General features: G+C 46.2%; 1 protein-coding gene across 2 annotated transcripts in view; it reads right to left on the bottom strand.

The window, feature by feature from the left end:
• LOC122921271 (uncharacterized protein KIAA1958-like) overlaps positions 1–13,925 on the bottom strand; it is a 153,802-nt gene extending 139,877 nt beyond the window's left edge. For both annotated transcript variants that reach the window (XM_044271259.1, XM_044271253.1), the window contains exon 1: positions 13,655–13,925. The gene's annotated coding sequence lies outside the window, so the exon portion shown is untranslated. The remainder of the gene's footprint in view (positions 1–13,654) is intronic.
• Between the last annotated feature and the right edge of the window lie 9,248 nt (positions 13,926–23,173).

Here is a 23,173-nt window from a genome sequence, read left to right as displayed (position 1 = left end):
CAGCATAACTCCATTTTCCACACCATGCATCTGATTAATTCATTTGTTCTACTGCCAACAGTAGCGGAGTAGAAAATATCAGCTTTTTACAGATAAAATAGACATGACATTAAAGGGGGGATGTCACTAACTAATGCAAGAAATAAACATTCACTACCTGTATAGAATAAATAGTGTGTGTGTGGAGGTGGGGGGGGGGGGGTATTCTCAATGCCCTCTTATGCTGCAATTGGAACTGTCAGTGAGATCATGTGGCTGCTACAGTTGTTTGGCGGACATTATAGGTGTTGTTCAGTCCTTTTATAATGATGGCCTCACCTCACCTCAGGATACGCCATCAATATCAGATCCGTAGCGGTCTGACAGTCTACCAATCGGCTGGCACCAGAACTACACAACTGGTTACTACAGCACTGGTTAAATGTCCGGAAATGGAGTTATAAGCTTCCAGTATATGGAGCAGGCTCAGCTCATACATCCCTTACAGGAACATGACGTACAGTTACGTCATTTTGAGATACGAGGCTGGGAACAAGAAGCTCCTATGCGCCGACCACTGACTTTTATTATCCACATACCTGGCAGCAGCAGTATTAGGGTACGACCACACGGAGTGGGCACACATGTGGTTACCGCATGCATAATCACCTGGTCAGGGTGCATATTTTGTCTGCGATCATTTATGGACTGTTGTTTGAACAGTTGTGAATGTTCACGGTTCTCTAGCATTCTGACCAACTTCAAATAGTGACACATGTTAGATATGTTAACCATACTCAACTGTATACCCCATGCGGTCAGCAGCTGCAAGCAGCAGGACATCTTTTACAAAGGGTCAACCGCACGTAGATCAGGTGCAGGCATCACAGGTATCTCTGAAACCTATTTCCCCATTCACTTCTATTGGAAAATGAGATGCTGCAGTTCCTAACCGTAATGTGACTGCATTGTGTGGTTGTACCCTTACTGTGCCAGCGTCACATGCATAGAAATAACCATGAGACTTTGAAAAGCATAAATCTGCTTGTACAGGCGTATACGACCTACTTGCAACCTCTGATCCTAGGGGATAGACCATCAATGTAAAAACAATGGGAAACCCTGTGATTGTAGACCTGTGGGGGACGTATGTTCAGTCAGTGTATACTTCTCTTCAATCTGGCACTATCAACCAATAAAGCGACACAGGGCATGGATTTCTTTTGCATGAGATCAATATAAGAGGACCTGTCACCCCTCCTGACATGTCTGTGTTAGTAACTACTTGAATTCCTCATGTAATTACAGTTATGGAGCATCTATTCTGATAACTGTGCGTTTGTGCATTTCCTTTATTTTTTCTTGCTAGAGGTTATGAATGAATTGCCAGCAGTCTGGAATAAAGGTCCAGATGGGAGTTTCCAGGTGGGTGTGTTTCCCTGCACAATTTGACACTATAGGAGAGTGTCAGACCGTGCAGGGACACACCCCAACTCAGGGCTCCAGATGGCGACCAAAATGGTTTGTAGTCTTGTCGCTATTTGCGCCTAGCCCCTCCGCTGCTCTGCCGCTTTAATAAGAAAGGTCTTGCATCCAGCAGACACAGCAATCCAATAAAAGTACAGTACAGAGCTCTGTTATTAGTGAGCAGGCTGCTGATTGGTCAGTATCAGCGTGCTGCCATACCATTGGCTGCTCCTCTCACCCCCCTTCTCCCGCGCTGAACACAGCAGCTTGCTTTTCAGTTATGAAAACGGGAGTGCGCTTACTGCCGACTGCTCCATAGACAAGGGGCAGCTAAAGTAGAGGAGTTTTTCAGTCATGCAGCGCACGGAGGTGAGCGTTCTGCATACACTGCGCCCCGTGCTGAGGGTGCCCTGTGCCCCCCATGTAAGGGGTAAGTGGTGGTGAAGAGAGGGCAATGATGGTGGACAGCTGCAGTGCGCTCAGCCACACACAGAATGCCGAGTAACGCTGGGCTTTATGTCTCCTCACACTAGCAGATGAAACTGATTCCATAGCTGGTTTACGCAATTCTGTCACAGGGCCTGGTGCACTTTCTCTGTGTGCTAACTAAAAAGGAAGGAACGCACTAATGCCAGCACGACCAATCATCGTAATGCTATGTGATTCCCGTCAGTGCTGGGAGGTCAGGCGGAGTGCTGTGTTGCAGACTCGCTGCGGGAGTAACGCTCGTCTGCAAGGGGCCAAAGTCACTATGTAGCCCCAGGCTTATCTAACCTGTGCTTATGTAATAAATAGCCATTTGGGACAACCACTTTACACCCCTTTTTTTTTTTTTTTTTTTTTTTTTTTTTATATATGGCCGTTACCCGCCAGGCTTCAGGTGGAGTCTCGACAGAACAGCAGGGTTAGGGCATGCAGCGTCGCAGACATGGTGAGCGGGAGAGGTCGCAATTAGGGAGCAAAATCTTATGCAAATCGACTTCGGATGTTTCATCCGAAGTCGATTCGCTCATCCCTAGTTGGGTAATGGATGCCTGTACAGACAGTTTTTCTCCCTAAAAAATGTCTAATGCGTATGAATACACACGATAATTTAACTGCCATTCATGGAACAGGGGAGCACGCGCCACTGCCGACTGCTCATGAAGTGCCAGGGACAGCATGGCAGGAACGGAGCCTCTGCTGAGCAAAGACCATGTGCCCAGCGTGCCCTGTAGGCTTCTATCTGCTGCTGGGAGCTCAATGTGGAGGTTTATGAATGGAAAAACGAATAGCCAAGAGGCTAAAGAAAACCCTGTTTCTGACCCTTATGTTACAACAAAAATTTGGCGACTAAAACATTTCATTTGGCTCCTAAATATTTCAGATTAGGAGCCAATGGCTCCTTGATGTTTTTTTCTTGTCTGGAGCACTGCAACTGGTAAAACCCATCTGGACCTTCCTCGCAGACTGCTTGTAATTCATTCATTACTTCTAGCAGGAATAATAAAGAAATGGCACATCACAGAATCAGAAGAATACAATTGCAAGAAAAAGTATGTGAACCCTTTGGAATTATATGAATTTCTGCACAAATTGGTCATAAAATGTGATCTGATCTTCATCATAGTCACAACAATAGACAATCACAGTCTGCTTAAACTAATAACACACAAATAATTAAATGTTACCATGTTTTTATTGAACACACCATGTAAATATTCACAGTGCAGGTGGAAAAAGTATGTGAACCCTTGGATTTAATAACTGGTTGAACCTCCTTTGGCAGCAATAACTTCAACCAAACGTTTCCTGTAGTTGCAGATCAGACATGCACAAAGGTCAGGAGTAATTCTTGACCATTCCTCTTTACAGAACTGTTTCAGTTCAGCAATATTCTTGGGATGTCTGGTGTGAATCGCTTTCTTGAGGTCATGCCACAGCATCTCAATCGGGCTGAGGTCAGGACTCTGACTGGGCCGCTCCAGAAGACGTATTTTCTTCTGTTTCAGCCATTCTGTTGTTGATTTACTTCTATGCTTTGGGTCGTTGTCCTGTTGCAACACCCATCATCTGTTAAGCTTCAGCTGGTGGACAGATGGCCTTAAGTTCTTCTGCACAATGTCTTGGGAATGAATTTTTCCTTTCGATGATAGCAATCCGTCCAGGCCCTGACACAGCAAAGCAGCCCCAAACCAGGATGCCCCCACCACCATACTTCACAGTTGGGATGAGGTTTGATGTTGGTGTGCTGTGCCTCTTTTTCTCCACACATAGTGTTGTGTGTTTCTTCCAAACAACTCAACTTTGGTTTCATCTGTCCACAGAATATTTTGCCAGTACTGCTGTGGAACATCCAGGTGCTCTTGTGCAAACTGTAAATGTGCAGCATTGTTTTTTTTTGACAGCAGTGGCTTCCTCTGTGGTATCCTCCCATTAAATCCATTCTTGTTTAGTGTTTTACATATCGTAGATTCGCTAACAGGGCATATGTTAGCATACTTACAAAAGTCTCTGGCATATGTTAGCATATGCCAGAGACTTTTGTAAGTCTTTAGCTGACACTCTAGGATTCTTCTTCAGCTCATTGAGCAGTCTGCGCTGTGCTCTTGCAGTCATCTTTACAGGACGGCCACTCCTAGGGAGAGTAGCAGCAGTGCTGAACTTTCTCCATTTATAGACAATTTGTCTTACCGTGGACTGATGAACAGCAAGGCTTTTGGAGATACTTTTATAACCCTTTCCAGCTTTATGCAAGTCAACAATTCTTAATCATAGGTCTTCTGAGAGCTCTTTTGTGCGAGGAATCATTTACATCAGGCAATGCTTCTTGTGAAAAGCAAACCCAGAACTGGTGTGTTTTTTATAGGGCAGGACAGCTGTAACCAACACCTCCAATCTCATCTCATTAATTGGACTCCAGTTGGCTGACACCTCACTCCAATTAGCTCTTGGAGATGTCATTAGTCTAGGGGTTCACATACTTTTTCCACCTACACTGTGAATGTTTACTTGGGGTGTTTAATAAAAACATGGAAACATTTAATTATTTGTGTGTTATTAGTTTAAGCAGACTGTGATTGTCTATTGTTGTGACTTAGATGAAGATCAGATCACATTTTATGACCAATTTGTGCAGAAATCCATATCATTCCAAAGGGTTCACATACTTTTTCTTGCAACTGTAGATGCTCCAGAATTGTAATTACAAGGGAGCTGTAAGTAGTTACTAAACCAGATGTGTCAAGAGAGGTTAGATGTCCTTTTTAATGTAGCTGGATAGTCATTATAAATATACTGCTTTACATTTACTAACCTATAATTAAAAAGTGGGTCAAAAACTATAGTATAAGCAGAATAGAAATCAGATATTTCCATTTTACAGCGGTTGCAGAGATCTGGAAAAAAAAACTGTTTCAAAATGGAAAGTTTTATTTCAAGAAGATAAATGCGTATTTATATTTTGTAAAGCTGCTTTCACATCTGCTTTGGAGGCTGCCTTCAGGACTTCCATCACTGAATCCATTAAAAATAGCTGAGAGAAAAGTGCTGCATGCAGGACTTTTTTCTCTGCTTCAAAAATGGAAACCAAAACCGCCCTGTCAGTTATAACGGTCAGAAGAATTGAAATAATAGCAGAGATGTGAAAGCAGCCTAAGGGTCCATTCCCCTAACTGCAATTCTCGGTCCGTATCTGTTCCGTCATTTTGAGTAACGGACCTATTTATTTCAATGCGGCCGCAATAGATGTGGACAGCACACAGTGGTAGTTTCGTTCTGTGGCCCCACCCACAAAAAAAAATAGAGCATGTCCTATTCTTGTCCGCTATCACAGACAAGAATAGGCATTTCCATCATGGAGCTGGCAGTGTGCGTTCCGCAAAATCAGTACCCGGTCAGTACCCATGTTTTGTGGATCCACGATATGCGGACCGCAAAACACTTACGGTCGTGTGAACGTATCCTAAGTCTCATGATTCTCTCCATAGCTCTAGACATTTCAGACTGTGAAAAATAGACACTTGAGCTGGATAAAAACAAGGTGCATTAGGTGAAGTACAGTTTGTTTGCCCCCATTTTTATTTTCCACAACTGGGATTGAATCTAACCCCTTAAGGACCCTGCCATTTTTCACCTTAAAGGGTTTCTGTCATCAGAAATAACATTATGTGGCTGACTGACATTAGTGATGTGTTATGTAGCTGACTGACATTAGCGGCACAGTGAGAAAGCCGGCAGAAGGAGCACGTCCTTCACTCACTGTGCCTGAGCCGAACACTGAACGGGACGGCGCAGGAGCGGGATTTATGGAACACTGAGAACTCGGACGTCAATCGACTGTACATGGGTGTGCCAAAGGGTGAAAAGACGGAGCCTCTAGGTGCTGAAGCAACGCCCCACTAGCACCTAGAGGCTCATTAGCATATTATAAAAGTCATTATTTAGCGCGAACCGTGGCAGGCAGGCAGTTATAAATCATACTGTTATGTACTGCTGACATTAACACATTGCTAATGTCAGTCAGCTACATAACGTTATTTCTCATGACAGAAACCCTTTAAGGACCAGGCCATTTTTTGCAAATCTGACATGTGGCACTTTATGTGGTAATAATTTTAAAACACTTTTACTTATCCAAGCCATTCTGAGAATGTTTTCTCGTCACATATTGTACCGTATTTTTCGCCCTATAAGACGCACCGGCCCATAAGACGCACCTAGGTTTTTAAGGAGGAAAAAATAAAATAAAAACATTTGAACCAAAAGGTGTGCCTAATGGTGTTATGTGGGATCTGGGGATGGCACTGTTATGGGGGGGTCGGTGGATGGCATTGTTATGGGGGTCTGTGGATGGCACGGTTATAGGGGTCTGTGGATGGCACTGTTATGGGGGGTCCGTGGATGGCACTGTTATGGGGATCTGTGGATGGCACGGTTATGGGGATCTGTGGATGGCACGGTTATGGGGAGCTGTGGATGGCACGGTTATGGGGATCTGTGGATGGCACGGTTATGGGGATCTGTGGATGGCACGGTTATGGGGATCTGTGGATGGCACGGTTATGGGGGGCACTGTGGATGGCACGGTTATGGGGGGCACTGTGGATGGCACGGTTATGGGGGGCACTGTTATTGGGGACTGTGGATGGCACTGTTATGGGGGATCTGTTGATGAAACATAAATAGCATTTTACGCTATGTGTCCACAGACCCCCATAACAGTGCCATCCATAGAATGACCCCCAATAGGGATGAGGGGCCGGCATCCAGCTCTGTAATTACAGCGGGCCCGGTGCAGTCACTGTTTTCTGCTACACCGGGCCCGCTCACTGTAGGAATCCTAACTGCAGGCAATGCTAACAGTCTTTTATCCAGCCTGTACTTACGATACTAACTTTCCGGCAGGCAGCGGGCAGGAGGCTGAACTGGCGGGCGGGAGCTTACAACGTAACTCACTATGTCACGCGCCGGCTCCGCCCACTTTATGAATGAAGAAGGGAGAGCCGGCGCGTGACATAGTGAGTTACGTTGTAAGCGCCCGCCCGCCAGTTCAGCCTCCTGCCCGCTGCCTGCCGGAAAGTTAGTATCGCAAGTACAGGCTGGATAAAAGACTGTTAGCATTGCCTGCAGTTAGGATTCCTACAGTGAGCGGGCCCGGTGTAGCAGAATACAGTGACTGCACCGGGCCCGCTGTAGTTACAGACCTGGATGCCGGCCCCTCATCCCTCATCCATGCCCACTAATACACCCGCCACCGCGCTGCGCAGCATGCGGTCGGCGGTATACAAAGTCAAGTATTCGCCACATAAGACGCACTGCCTTTCCCCCCACAATTTTGGGGGGGAAAAGTGCGTCTTATAGGGCGAAAAATACGGTACTTCATGACAGAGGCAAATTTGAGTCAAAAAATGTATTTAAAAAAATACCAAAATTTCCAAAACCCACTTTTTAAGGACCAGTTCAGGTCTGAAGTCACTTTGTGAGGCTTACATAATAGAAACCACCCATAAATGGCCCCATTTTAGAAACTACACCTCTCAAGGTATTCAAAACTGATTTTACAAACTTTGTTAACCCTTTAGGTGTTCAACAAGATATAAAGGAAAATGGAGATGACATTTCAGAATTTCACTTTTTGGGCAGATTATTTAATCAATTTTTTCAAGTAAAAAAGCAAGTGTTAATAGCCAAACAAAGCTCAATATTTATTACCCTGATTCTGTAGTTTACAGAAACACCCCATTAGTGGTCGTAAACTGCTGTACGGGCACACAGCAGGGCGCAAAAGGAAAGGAACGCCATATGGTTTTTAAAAGGTAGATTTAACTGGGATAATTTTAAGTTGCCATGTCACATTTAAAGACCCCCTGATGCACCCCTAGAGTAGAAACTCCAAAAAAGTGACCCCATTTTGGAAACTATGGGATAAGGTGGTAGTTTTGTTGGTACTATTTTAGGGTACATATGATTCGGTTCCTCAATATTACACTTTTTGTGAGGCAAAGTAACAAAAAATAGCTGTTTTGGCACCGTTTTTATTTTTTGTTATTTACAATGTTCATCTGACAGGTTAGATCATGTGGTCATTTTATACAGCAGGTTGTTACTGATGCGACAATACCAAATAGGACTACTTTTTTTAGTTGTTTGTTTCAGTTTTACATAATAAAGCATTTTTGAAAAAAAATGATTTTTTAGTGTCTTTATATTCTTAAAGCCATCATTTTTTTTATTTTTGGGGCAACTGTCTTATGTAGGGGCCCGTTTTTTTCGGTATGAGATGATGGTTTAATTGGTACTATTTTAGGGTGCATAAGACTTTTTGATCGCTTGGTATTACTCTTTTTGAGATATAAGGTGACAAAAAAATGGCTTTTTTGACAGTTTTTATTTTTTAATTTTTACGGTGTTCACCTGAGGGGTTAGGTCATGTGATATTTTTATACAGCAGGTTGTTACGGATGCGGCAATACCTGATATGTCTACTTTTTTTTTTTTTACACAATAAATGCATTTTTGTGTCTCCATAGTCTGAGAGCCATAGCTTTTTTATTTTTTGGGCGACTGTCTTAGGTAGGGGCTCATTTTTTGCGGGATGAGGTGACGGTTAGATTGGTACTATTTTGGGGAGCATGCACCTTTTTGATCGCTTGGTATTTCACTTTTTGTGATGTAGGGTGACAAAAAATTGATTTAGCACAGTTTTTATTTGATTTTTTCTACGGCGTTCAGGTGGGGTTTTAGCACAGTTTTTATTAGATTTTTTCTACAGCGTTCAGGTGAGGGGGTGGATCATGTGATATTTTTATAGAGCCAGTCATTATGGATGCGGTAATACCCAATATGTCTGTTTTTCTTTCTTTTTGCCCCAATTTTATTTGTTTTATTTTGGGAATTTGTTTCTTTTTACTAGAAACCTGTATTGTAATGCATTGGCTGTCAGCTTTTATGCTGACAGGCTGCCTGTGATACCCAGCCTAAGGGCTGGATCTCACAGGCTTCCGTAGGAGGCAAGCCCTGATGCCTATGGAAGGCATTGGGCTTGCCTTCTCTGCCATCGGGTCCCCGCCACTGCAGCACAGGGACCGGATGGGAGAGCGGAAGGCACCCGTACCCTCAGCGAACCATCTGCATGCCGCTGTCAGCGGCATACAAGGGGTTAATACGCCGACATCAGTGTCTTCACCGATGCCGGCTTATACAGCAGGGACCCGGCTGTCAGTGACTGCCGAGTTCGTGCCGCTGATCGGGCGCGTGAGCTGTGCCCGCCCGATCAGCCTGCCATACATGTACGGCGCTGGTCCTTATGTCATGTCCAGCTGTGACGTACATGCATGGCAAGGGTCCTTAAGAGGTTAAAGGAGAAAACTTTTTCCCCTAATGTAATAGACAGGGTTTTTACCGTCCTATGGATCCAGAGACAATCTTCTCAGTTCCTCCTGTTGTATTTCATGCTGTCTGCAGTCTATAGAGATTAATTAGCATTTTCATGGTGACAGGTTCCCTTTAACTATGAAATAAATCCCTCTTTTATGGGGGGGGGGGGGGGGGGGTCAGTTCCAGTTCAGAAAAATAATAACCATGGGCAATAAACAATATGATCCTGGCTTTAAAGATTCACTTTTTAATTAGCACACCATATGGACAAAAGTATTAGGACTACACATTCCAATTGCCGTAGATTTTGACATCCCCTTCTAAATCCATAGGCGTTAATATGGAGTTGGTCCTGCATATGCAGGTAGAAAATCTTCCACTCTTCCGGGAAGGCTTTCTACAAGATTATGAAGTGTCTGGTGAAATTTTTGCTCATTCATCCAGGAGGGCATCTGTGAGGTCAGACACTGATGTTGGCTCACAATCTGTGTTCTGTTTATTGAGTTGAGGTCAGGGCTCTGTGCAGGCCAGTGAAGTTCTTTCACACTGAACTCCCTAACCATGTCTTTATGGATCTTGTTTGTTCCCATAAAGTTGGAAACATTAAATTGTTCAAAATGTCTTGGTATGCTGAAGCAGTAAAGGGGTTGTCCACCTTTAAGGCCCCCAACGTTGCTGATCCTGCGGAGGGAAGTATACTTAGGCTACTTTTATACTAGCGTTTTTACTGGATCCGGCAGGGTTCTGCAAAAACGCTTCTGTTACTGAATCTGATAATACAACCGTCTGCATCCATTATGAACAGATCCGGTTGTATTATCTTTAACATACCCAAGACGGATCCGTCATGAACTCCATTGAAAGTCAATGGAGGACTGATCCGTTTTCTATTGTGTCAGTGAAAACGGATCCGTCCCCATTGACTTGCATTGGGGGTCATGCTGGATCCGTCTTGCTCAGCATCCCAGGATGGAAAGCAAACTACAACATTTTGCGGTTTGCACTCCGGTCGGGAACACAACTAAACGGAACAGAATGCATTTTGGAGCATTCCGTTCGGTTCAGTTTTGTCACCATTGACAATGAATGGGGACAAAACTGAAGCTTTTTTTTCCAGTATTGAGCCCCTATGACGGAACTCAATACCGGAAAACTAAAACTCTAGTGTGAAAGTAGCCTTACCGTCTCCCAATTGGCAGGTTCCGGCTCGTAATCATCCAGGGTTATGGGGTCATGTGTACTGCTGCAGCTAAAGACTGGTCTCAGCGGTGATGTTTTCCCTGTGTGTCACGTTAATGGGCCACATGACGCATGGGGTACAAACAAACCATTAAAAAGCCAGTCACTATCTGCAATGGCACACATGACCCCCATCAAACTGGATATTGACCAGCAGGACCAAAGTGCAGTAGTGGTGGACCAAAGAAGCTGGAATCTGGCAGCAGGTAGATATGCTACCCTCCACAGGCCTGGTAACTTGGGGAGAGGTTGGTCTAGCTGAAATCCGTTTAAGATTTCCCTTCACTGGAACTGGAGTTTATTATGGAATATCTAGGAGGGAATAGATTTAATAAACTATCTTGTTACAATGGTGACATCCTATTACAGTGCTACGCTGGAATTCAGTGAGCCAGTCTATCACAAATTTTAGTAAAGGCAGACTGCATGGCTAGGAGCTGGATTTTATACACCTGTGGCAATAGGATTGAATAAAACACTTGAGTTCATTCATTAGGAAGTGTGTCCCAATACTTTTGTCCTACATGTCAATATTCTTGAGTGCAGCAGTGATGAACTCAGTCCACTATAAAGTAGACAGAGCTGTCTGCTTCTGGTGGGAAATTATAACCAAACAGCTGATTGGTGGGGGTGCGGTGTTTCACACCCTCGCTGATCGGCTAGTGATGGGCTATCCTGAGAATAGGCCAACACTTAAAGGGAACCTGTCACCAGGATTTTGTGTATAGAGCTGAGGACATGGGTTGCTAGATGGCCGCTAGCACATCCGCAATACCCAGTCCCCATAGCTCTGTGTGCTTTTATTGTGTAAAAAAACTATTTGATACATATTCAAATTAACCTGAGATTAGTCCTGTCCGTGACTCATCTCAGGGACAGGACTCATCTCAGGTTAATTTGCATATGTACATGTAGATCGTAAGCCCTCACAGGCAGGGCCCTCTCCTTCTGTACCAGTTTGCAACCCGTCTTCTTTATGATTAGTCCAATTATCTGTATTATGTATTTATACCTTTTCTCATATGTACAGCTGTTCGATGGAATGAATGGCGCTTTAATAATAAATAATAATATTAATAATAAGTATCAAATCGTTTTTTTACACAATAAAAGCACACAGAGCTATGGGGACTGGGTATTGCAGATGTGCTAGCGGCCATCTAGCAACCCATGTCCTAAGCTCTATACACAAAATCCAGGTGACAGGTTCCATTTAAAGGGGTTGTCTGCTTTTTACTATTGATGTCCTAAGGATAGATCATCAATATCAGATTGGTGAGGGTCTGACTACCGGCACTCCTTCTAATCAGCAGTTTGAAGAGAAGGTAGCGCCCATACAAGTGCTCACCACAGCAATTTCCGCAGTGAACAGGTGCAATTACAAGTATGGCGTCACCATTCACTTTTATGGGACGCTCTGTCTGTTCATGTGAATACTACAGAGCCGTCCCATTGAAGTGAATGGTGACGCCATACTTGTAATTACACCTGTTCACTGCTGCAATTGATGTGGTGAGCAGGTAAACAGAACAGAGAAGGCAGCGCTCATACGAGCGCTGCCTTCTCTTCAAACAGCTGACAGGAGTCGGACCCTCGCTGATCTGATATTAATGATCTATCCTGAGAATAGGTCATCAATAGTAAAAAGCGGACAAACCCTTTAAAGGGAACCTGTCACATTGAACATGGTGTCTGAGCTGCAGGCATCATGTTATAGAGCAGAAGGAGCTGAGCAGACTGATCTATAGTTTTATGGGAAAAGATTCAGTGTAGCTTGTAGTTTATACATTTACATTCCTGCTCATTCTGGGCTTTGAAGTCAAGCAGACGGTCCTATCGGTGATTGACAACTATCTCTGTATACACAGTCATAGAGGGTGGGTTGTCAGTCACTGATAGGAGCAACTCCTGGTCTTCAAAGCCCAGAATGAGCAGGAATGTAAATGACTAAAATACAAGTTATACTGAATCTTTTCCCATAAAACTATATATTAACCTGTTCAGCTCCTACTGCTCTATAACAGCTGCCCGTAGATTAGGTCACATTTTCTTGGTGACAGGTTCCCTTTAATAAAAGATCCTATAAATAATGTGCAGGATAACGTGCATAAAAAAAAAAACTTTAGGAGCAAGACAAGAAATTTACTAATGTATATCTATTGAACATATGCAAAAGTGGAACCTTTTGGTAGCAAAACTGGACAAAGTTTGGATGAAAATGAGTGACTTGCCTCTCCAAGTGAAGGACACGTGAGAGATGTATTTTCTTATATATAATATGACCAAAAGACTAAGAACACAGGCATTTTATATGTCGCTGAAAGAGAACGGCAAAGCTCTGAAGTGAAGCCAGATGTCCTGAGCTCCTATTAAATAGATATGGTGCTGCCGCCGCCACCTGTATAATAGGAGATGCCACCCGCTAAGTATTACCACAGTACTGTGTTTTCTCACGAGTGGCGAGCTACTCTGAAATATACTGCATGACTGATACACATGAAAAAGTCCAAGCCTATTATTCCTAGAATTGGCATTTTACAGGCAATTCCTACTTTACTGTAACCCTATGCGCGCTGCAATCCACGCACTGCCATCTCCTCCTGCAATATATTAAGACCTTGTCCTTCAAATTCCCCACTCTGTACCTTTCAGCATTGACACCGGTCCTATCATTAAGCAGGTCCTACTAAAAAGAAGTGTTCTGCCCCTTTAACAGGACTGGAGGAATAAGTATTAGTACCCCGGGACAGCCTTTGTTACAGACAGTCTGAGGAGACATAAAGGGAGATAATGGACAATAGGGATTGCTAAGTAGCACACTTGGCTGGGCTAAGTTCGGACCCTTGTGGTTTGGGATAAATCACTTTTAATATCATATTCTAATGTATTTCTCCTTGACATCCTTCATTATAGAGTCTCTGAGGAGGGCACACAGGCAGGCTTATCAGCAATAAATAATGACGTCACATCCTCACAGCTGATGTCATAGGAGATTCCTTCGGTCATGTAATAAGAGGCTCCAGCCGATCAATACAGCTCCAGACAGGAGAGTCTCCTCACGTGATGGTGACCTCTCTGCATACAAAAGCCTCCCCTCCATGGAATTGCTTACCTGCAGGTGGATCCCCATAGACATTGCCTGAAGTGTATGATAAGTTGTGCTGTTATTAAATGGCCCTCCCACAGTCCTCTCCTGCCGTTCTCTTTTAGGGGGACTCCTCTCCCCCATCCACCGCTGTGTGTGTCTGTAAGGAGGGGTATAATAACCTAGACAGTATCCCCTTTCACGGCAGCTCCGCCCAGTCGATGATCTTATAGCGGCCAGTCACAGGAGGAGATACGAGGGGAGATACAAATACAGAACGTAAGGAGGAGCTGCTACCGGAAATTGAAATCCCTCTCATAAATATACCACAGGAAGTATGTAATAATACATACAGTCGGGCTTCGCCGTCGCCACCTCCCATTCACTATGAGGGGAGGCGGGAAATACAGTGCGGAGGCCCCGCCCCCCGCCTGACTGGGACAGTTCTGTCAGGCGTTCTAGAAGGCGCGCTCACGGCGAGCTTGTCCCATTGTTGTGAGGAGAACGCTCGAGCGTGTGCGCGCCTCCATCACAGCAGAGTTGGGGTAGCCGCCTGCTCCATTATAGCTAACCTTGTGTCTCACTTTTTTTTTTTAAGGGGAGTTCTCGCATACAGTAGGTGTTTAGTGGCATCTACTTTACTCACTTATATTTTATTTGCCATTTTTGGATACACTGGAGTTTAAGGACGTCTTCACACACTGCAGGTTTTGTTGCAGAAATTTCCACAACTAAAAATCAGTTCCATTCCTTTGAATGCGGCGGCAAGCACATGGATTGGTGCAAGTCCCATTCAGCTGAATGGAACTGATTTTTCAGTCCTGGAAAACTCTGCAGCAAAATCCACAGGTGCACTAACTGTGGTTTCTGCCCACCCCACAGAAAATAAAGCCGATGCTGCGCAAGTTAAAAAAATGCGGTTTTATTCTCCATCAGCGCTATAGTGCCGGCCAGCTTGAAGTCAAGGGGGCAACAACCTCCTTGCTTCAAGTAAAGGTAACCACTCCCCCTAACAGTCCCCTCTTGCCTGAGTGTGACAGCCTGCAGTGCGGCCGCAATTCACCAAGTCTGCACAGACTGACAGCTGCACAATGCGGCAGTGAAGAGGAGAAGTCTTGGGGGAAGAATCTGAGGTGATGTCTGCTACAGAAGGAGAGTTTACTGAAGGGAAAGGCAGCCGCAGATGCAGTGTCCCAGGGGGTCAGTAGTGTATGCTGGGCTTTGTAGTGCAGATTGACCACTAACCTGGGATCCACTGTCGTCTTCAATTGGGGCAAATACTGGAACAGGCAGGTATTTAACAGTTCGTGACGCCAGTGTCAATTAAACGGTGACACGCCGTGTATGGTATTGTAGAAGAATGAAGCAAGCATAGGATAGCCAACAAAAACTGGAACTTTTACTGAATATCAGTGAATACAGCTGGTTCTTGGAATTACAGGATGGCCGGTCTTAGCAAGGCATTATACAGAGTGTTGATTACAGGAGATGCAGTACAGGCGGATTGCACACAATTCCTGACTGGTCCTGCTACATGTGACTTTCTCTCCAAGGTCTAATGCCCTTTATCTGGCGTACCCTTGAAGCTGTCCTTATCTAGTACCTCCTCTGTTATCTTGAGTACCTCTTGCTTCATCTGATCGGCCTCTGTGGTATTCTGTGTCTTCAGGCTGTTTAGCTAGGCCCTTCTGACTTCTATGCATACGGACTCAGGAGGGGAACCCTCTCTGTACTGAGTCTGGAAACTTCTCCCCTTCTGAGCTAGGCCCTAGCCTATTTATACTGAACTGGGGGCTCCCTCTGCTGGCTGTTATAAGGATTGCCGGTAACCGGCCTGACTGGCTTAAAGGGAACTACACACTCAAATCTAGCAGTGTCGGGTAGCCTACCCGTATGCTGCACACCCCCAGACTTTAACGTGAGTAAGGCCTCGTACTCACACACATGCCTGAACCAACATAAGCTGCTGCATAATTTAAACATTGCATTATAAATATAATAAACAACTATTTCACACAAAAATATAACATTTGCAATAAATGACGCAAGAAAAAGGGGCGTCTTCTTTCTTCTTAGACACGGCCGCTGACCTGGCACAGCGGACTTAAGGTGAACCAGGTTAGTCTATTTTTTTTTCTTGACTGAAGTATAATAAGGAACTACACAGGGTTTCCCCGTGGGTATAGAACAGGCAAGGGCTCACGTGGAGGAGTCCATTCTTGCGTACAAACGTCAAGCAGGCTATTTCTATTAACAACTGTTCGGGGGGAGACACCACCAGCATAGTCAAAGTCTCCTAAATGGACTGGCGGACGTCCCCTGGTTATCCGGGTGGACCTTCTCAACACAGGGGTCTCCTCTTCCCTTAGCAACGAGGTAGAAGAGAGAGGAGCAACAGGAGGATCTCCATCCGTGAGACCTTGGTCAGGAACAACTGGAACAACAGGAACAACAGGATCCACTAGAGGGGGAGCTGGATCCGGGGCATCTTGAACCGGCTCTTCTGGAAGTGAAGGTACAGTAGGTGCCGGAGCGGGCACCAACAAGTTCAACCATGGTGTCAGAAGCCAATGCATGGGATCAGCGTCATACCTTAGATCACGGACAGCCTGCATAGGATCCTCGGGCCGTATTGATGACTCTGACACAGGGGGTTCCGAGATAGAACTCTCGGCACTGGGTTCTGGTGTCAGGCAGAGCTTTAACCGGTTTCGGTGTACAATTTGGGATCCCCTGCCTTCCCGGGTGATCTCATAAGTGTGAGTTCCAACATTTGGGATTGCAGTGACAACATAGGGACTTTGTTCCCATTTACTGTCCAGTTTACTGGTGCGGCGGTTATTTTTTAACCATACCACAGCCCCTATTGTCAAGGGTTCTGCATGGGCTGCTTGGTCATAGTCTCTCTGCTGCCGGTCTCTAGCATAGTCCATACGTTCCTGAACAATAGCTTGGGCCGTATTCAATCGCCTTTGGTGTTCAGCAACCCAGTCGGTATTAGGTAATGGGTTGATGCAATCAGGTACGAGTACGTCCAAGGAGTGGTCAGCAGGCAATAACCCTTGGCGCCCAAACATCAAATAGAAGGGGGTATACCCGGTGGAACAGTGTATGGTATGATTGTATGTGAACATGAGCTGTGGCAACAGATTAGGCCAATCTCCCCTGGTTTCAGGAGGCACGGTCCTCAGCATCTCTATCAAGGTCTGATTCATTTTTTCACACAATCCATTACCTTGCGGATGGTAGGCCGTCGTCCGGATCTTCTTACAGTTGTGCAGGCGGCACAGTTCATGGAACAGATGGGACTCAAAAGCAGGACCTTGATCGGTGAGGATCTTTTCTGGACAACCGTAGGGCAGGAGGAAGTGTTTCCAGAACAGTTCGGCTGTAGTCTTGGCCGTCTGGTCTCTCACAGGCACCGCTACAACAAACTTAGTGAAATGGTCAATAATAGTCATAGCGTACACATACCCTGAGCGACTAGGTTCCAGCTTCACATGGTCGATGGCGACAAGTTCAAGAGGACGAGTACTTACAATGGGTCTCAGTGGTGCCCTCTGATCATGGTGTTCACCTCGTTTCAAGGTACAGGCTACACACTCTCGACACCACTTCTCCATGTCTTCTCGCATGCCCACCCAGTAAAACCGCTGGCGGATATTTGCCTCAGTCTTTTGGACCCCAAAGTGACCGGATTGATTGTGGTACATCTCCAACACCATACCTGCATCTCGTCGGGGTATGAGAATCTGATGCACCCTCTCGTTGGACACTGGGTCTAGGCTTCTCCGCAGCAACAGGCCCTTTTGTATGAAGAGCTGATGGCGCTGTCTCCACAGTTTGATGAGCTCAGGATCTGTACTCTTACGCCGAATCCTCTCAGGGGTTCTGCCACTGGTGATGAAGTCCAACAATTCACCCAGCACTCTACTTTCAGACTGTAGTTTCACCCACCTTTCTTCTTTGAGTTCAGGCCTACTGGAGGGTGAAGGAACTGCAGCTCTGTTACTGGTAGCCCGAGCCTGATCCTGTTGAGCAAATTTATGGTAGAAGGCCGGCATTTCTACATCTTCCCAAGCATCTCGCACATCATCAGGAGCTGTCTCTGTGGGAAGCCTGGATAAAGCATCAGCATTGTCATTAGTACGTCCAGCACGATATTTTACAGAGAAATCATAGTTGGCGAGGCGAGAGGCCCATCTTTGCTCCAAAGCCCCCAATTTAGCTGTATTTAGATGTGCCAGAGGGTTATTATCAGTGAATGCAATGAAGGGGGTAGCGGCTAGATAATCTTTGAATTTCTCCGTCACTGCCCACACTAATGCCAGGAACTCTAGTTTGAAGGAACTATAATTCTGGTCATTTTTCTCAGCTCCTTTCAAGGAGCGGCTTGCATAAGCTATCACTCTTTCTTTTCCCTCTTGGATCTGGGCTAACACAGCCCCCAGGCCTCGCTTGCTAGCATCAGTATACAGATGGAAGGGCTTGCTGTAGTCTGGATAACCTAACACGGGAGGCTCAGTCAGTTTTTTTTTTAACAACTGGAACGCTATCTCTCTTTCTTCATTCCACTCAATGGGCACTGGAGTTCTAGGACTTTTCTTGGGCTGCCCCCTCAAGAGTTCCTGGATAGGATCGGCTATTTGAGCAAAATGGGGGATAAAACGTCTATAGTAGCCGGCAAAACCAAGGAAACCCCTCACCTCTTTGACGGTAGTGGGGACCGGCCAGTTACGGACAGCCGCTAACTTATCAGGGTCAGGTTGTATGCCCTCTCCGCTTACCACATGCCCCAGGTATTTTACCGCAGGTTTGAGCAAGTGGCACTTGGATGGCTTTACCTTCAGGCCATATTTGATAAGGATTTCAAATACCTCTGCTAAGTGTTTCAGATGGTCTTCATATGTTTTTGAGTACACAATGACGTCATCTAGATACAGCAGCACTGTTTCAAAGTTTTTGTGACCCAAGCACCGTTCCATTAGTCTCTGGAAAGTTCCTGGGGCATTACATAACCCGAACGGCATACAATTGAATTCGAACAGGCCCATGGGAGTGGTGAAAGCCGTCTTTTCCCTATCTGCCGGGGCCATGGGTACTTGCCAGTAGCCACTGGTCAAGTCCAACGTGGAGAAATAGGCAGCGGAGCCCAGAGCAGTTAGTGACTCCTCAATGCGGGGCAGTGGGTACGCGTCTTTGTGGGTTATTTGATTAATTTTTCTATAGTCCACGCAGAAACGGATACCACCATCCTTCTTCTTTACAAGGACCAGGGGTGCCGCCCACGGGCTACGACTGTCCCGGATTACATTAGAGTCTTTCATCTCTTGGATCATTTCCTTTACAGTCTGATAGGAAGTAGGCGGTAAGGGTCTGTATCTCTCCTTGATAGGAGGATGAGAGCCAGTAGGTATGGTGTGTTGTATGGCACTAACCTCTCCATAATCAGTAGCATGTTTACTGAAGGCCTGGTGGTGCTCTTTGACAAGCTGTAGTATCCCCTCTTGTTGACGTTGGGGGGTAGTCTCGTCCCCGACATGGAGCTCTTCCCACCAGGGCACTTGTGACTGGGGCACCGGCGGACATCCGCTGACTACAGCTGGTGGCTTTTCTGTCACTGGAAGACGGATGATGTCTTGGAAGAACACCTGAGAAAGCTGGGCAACAGGGTCATGCTTAGTAAGCGCAACAGGATGATCACTCAGGTTAATCAGACGGACAGGTACTTTACCTTGGGAGACGTTCACCAGGCACTTGGCAGCTCTCACGTAAGGGTAGTTCTCCATCTGGATTGGTTCCACCAGGGCTGGATAATCTTGGCCTTGGACTCCCAGGACAGCACGACACCATAAGAGAGTTTGGGAATTAGGAGGCAAAGTCACAGGCCTATTATCACGAATCCTGGCAGTACAAATTTCTCCTTTCCCGTTAGCAAACCTCTGCTGGGCACTTAACACAGTGATAGTCTTTTGAATCACCCTCTTGGATGCAGAGGAAGCGGTGGGCAGAGTCTGGTGTAATACGGCAAGGATTTCTGCATAACAGTTTTTGAAGACATTGGTGCCTAGAATGACAGGATGTCCTCCTCTGTCGCCAGCCTGTACTACTATCACCCCCTGTTGAGGCAAGGTTACTTCTCCCACCTGCAGGGTGGGTTCCCAGTATCCATGGATCTTTACCGGTTTGCCATTGCTGGCGACAATCTCTACCCAGGATTCAGGCGGCTGGGTCAATTGGTTGGTGTCCCAGAATCTTTCAAAGGCGGGCAGCTGAATAGTAGTGACCTGAGACCCAGTATCTAATAGGGCTTCAAAGGGGACCCCGTTAATCTCCACATTGATTTTAGGATGGGATCCTACATACCGTGGCATCCAATTTGGATCTTTTGGACCTAGTGTTCTACCTCCCGAGGGGTGGTCCTCAGCCTCAGGGGTTGCCCGTTTAACTGCCAGCAAGTGGATTCTGTGTGTCCCATCTTTTTGCAGTATGCACACACGGGCCGCTTGCGACCCCTATTGCGCCTCCCAGGATCCCTGGGGTGAGTCTCTTGGTATGGAGGTGGGAACGGCTTAGAGGGTGACAGGAACTCCTCTTCTGACATCATAGGTTTTCCCCATTCCTCCATTTTTCTGCACACTCTCTCTAGGCTTTTAGTGAGGTGATTTACTTGCTCTGTCAGCATGGCGATAGTATCGGTAGCTGTAGCTTGAACAGCTTGACCGGCCTCAGCTCGGTTAATGATAAACGGTTTTGACCTGCAGGCTGATAACTCAGGTGGGGTGCTCAGCTCTGTAGATACTGCTGACCCCAGAATTTTTATAGCCAGTTCTTTAAAGTCCAGAAAGGTACTGTTAGGGTGTTGGGCGGACAGCATCTTTAATTGGGTCCTTATTTGCTCACTAGACACTCCGGTAATAAATTGTTCCCTCAGGGTCTGATCCTGGTTATCAGCTTCCTTGGGATCTATCTGAATTACAGCCCCCAAAGCCTCCTGAAGTGATAGGGCATAGTCACGGAGGGACTCACCGGGCCTCTGTTTCTTGCCAAAGAAGTGCATCTTTATCTCTGAGGCAGTCCTCGTTTCAAAAGTGGCCCTGAGGCGGGTGAATATCTGCTCTAGAGTACTCCGTTCCGCAGCAGGCCAGGATAATACCTCTCTGCGGGCAGCCCCCTCCAGTTGCGCTAGCAAGATTTCCATTTGCTGATCGGCATTTATGGGGTATAGTTTGAATAAGGCCAGCAACTTTTCCTTAAAGTCCCTTAGGGTATGGGCCTCTCCGTTATAGCGGGGAAACCATGGGGCCCCAAAATAGTAAGGCATGGTAAAGGGCATCATGCTGGGGGCTATAGGATGATTAGGAGCCGCAAGCTCTCCCGGGTCCGGCCGCTCGGCAACTCCCGGATCTGACATGTTAACTTATTACGAGGTGGCTGCTGGTGACTAAAGGGGCCGGAACAATCCCCTTCCCTCCGGATACAAGTTCTTACCGGTTTCGCCGGGTGTGCGCAGGCCAAATCTCGTGAGACTCCGGACGTCCTGGGTACGCGGTGACGTTGCTGACGCAGGAAAAGCAGGGCCGCGGCGGTGTGATGATGAAGAGGGGCGGGATTCTCTGTGTCTTTGAAGGGATCCGCCCACGGAGGTCCTCAGCAGCGCGGGAAACTTTACTCCAGGCGGCCGGTGGCCATCTTGATCACGATTCCCTGACAGCAAGCAGGGTGTTGCAAAGTCCAATAAATCACAGTCCACAAGTACGATTTTCTCTCTGGGGGTAGCGCAACACAGTACAGCGTCTCTGATTCCTCCCAGGCACAATTTCAATCCACCGGCTTGGAAATAAAGGGTACAGTCTTTGTAATACGGTGGTGGAATAGTTAAAGCACACAGTTCACACTTCTTTGCACTGTAGAAGTATGCGGATCCTGTTCGTGACGCCAAAAAGAGCGATGCAGTGTCCCAGGGGGTCAGTAGTGTATGCTGGGCTTTGTAGTGCAGATTGACCACTAACCTGGGATCCACTGTCGTCTTCAATTGGGGCAAATACTGGAACAGGCAGGTATTTAACAGTTCGTGACGCCAGTGTCAATTAAACGGTGACACGCCGTGTATGGTATTGTAGAAGAATGAAGCAAGCATAGGATAGCCAACAAAAACTGGAACTTTTACTGAATATCAGTGAATACAGCTGGTTCTTGGAATTACAGGATGGCCGGTCTTAGCAAGGCATTATACAGAGTGTTGATTACAGGAGATGCAGTACAGGCGGATTGCACACAATTCCTGACTGGTCCTGCTACATGTGACTTTCTCTCCAAGGTCTAATGCCCTTTATCTGGCGTACCCTTGAAGCTGTCCTTATCTAGTACCTCCTCTGTTATCTTGAGTACCTCTTGCTTCATCTGATCGGCCTCTGTGGTATTCTGTGTCTTCAGGCTGTTTAGCTAGGCCCTTCTGACTTCTATGCATACGGACTCAGGAGGGGAACCCTCTCTGTACTGAGTCTGGAAACTTCTCCCCTTCTGAGCTAGGCCCTAGCCTATTTATACTGAACTGGGGGCTCCCTCTGCTGGCTGTTATAAGGATTGCCGGTAACCGGCCTGACTGGCTTAAAGGGAACTACACACTCAAATCTAGCAGTGTCGGGTAGCCTACCCGTATGCTGCACAGAGCAATGCTAGGAGTTGTGGTTATTTAACTAGGACTATGTTCGGGCTGAAGGGAGGGATGTTATTTAGGCTACTTTCACAAACGTTTTGGCTTTCTGTTTGTGAGATCCGTTCAGGGCTCTCACAAGCGGTCCAAAACGGATCAGTTTTGCCCTAATGCATTCTGAATGGAAAAGGATCATTAGTTCGGTCTCCATTCCGCTTTGGAGGCGGACACCAAAACGCTGCTTGCAATGGGGACGGATCCCTTTTCTATGACACAATCTGGATCCGTCCTCCATTGAATTTCAATGGTGTTCAAGACGGATCTGTCTTGGCTATGTTAAAGATAATACAAACTGATCCGTTCTGAACGGATGCAGACGTTGTATTATCTGAACGGATCCGTATATGCAGATCCATGATGGATCCGCACAAAACACGAGTGTGAAAGTAGCCTTACATGGGACTGTGTGTTAGAGGTGGCTGGGGAGGGGGTCATGTTATTTACATGGGACTGTATGTTGATGGTGGCTGTAGGAGAAAGTTATGTTATTTACACGGGACTGTGTGTTGCAGAGGGCTGGGGGAAGGTGGGATGTTATTTACATGGGACTGTATGTTGATGGCAGCTGTGGGAGGAATGTTATTTACATGGGACTGTATGACGGAGGGGGTTGGCGGAGGGAGTGACGTTATTTACATGGGACTGAATGTTACAGGAGTCTGAGGGAGGGGGTGATGTTATTAACATGGGACTGTATTGTAACAGTCACGTCCACACACACACACAGGGGGAAGGATAGTGACCACTACGCTTCACCCTGACCCCTGGCCCTGCCTACTTGTCCTGATGACAGTGGACAACTGGACGGCAGTCCCTTACTTAGGATATGT

This window comes from Bufo gargarizans, chromosome 1, assembly GCF_014858855.1.
Source record: "Bufo gargarizans isolate SCDJY-AF-19 chromosome 1, ASM1485885v1, whole genome shotgun sequence".
Classification (NCBI taxonomy): Eukaryota; Metazoa; Chordata; class Amphibia; order Anura; family Bufonidae; genus Bufo; species Bufo gargarizans.
The sequence above is the reverse complement of the archived record's forward strand: the minus strand, read 5'-3'. Positions and strand labels throughout refer to the sequence as shown.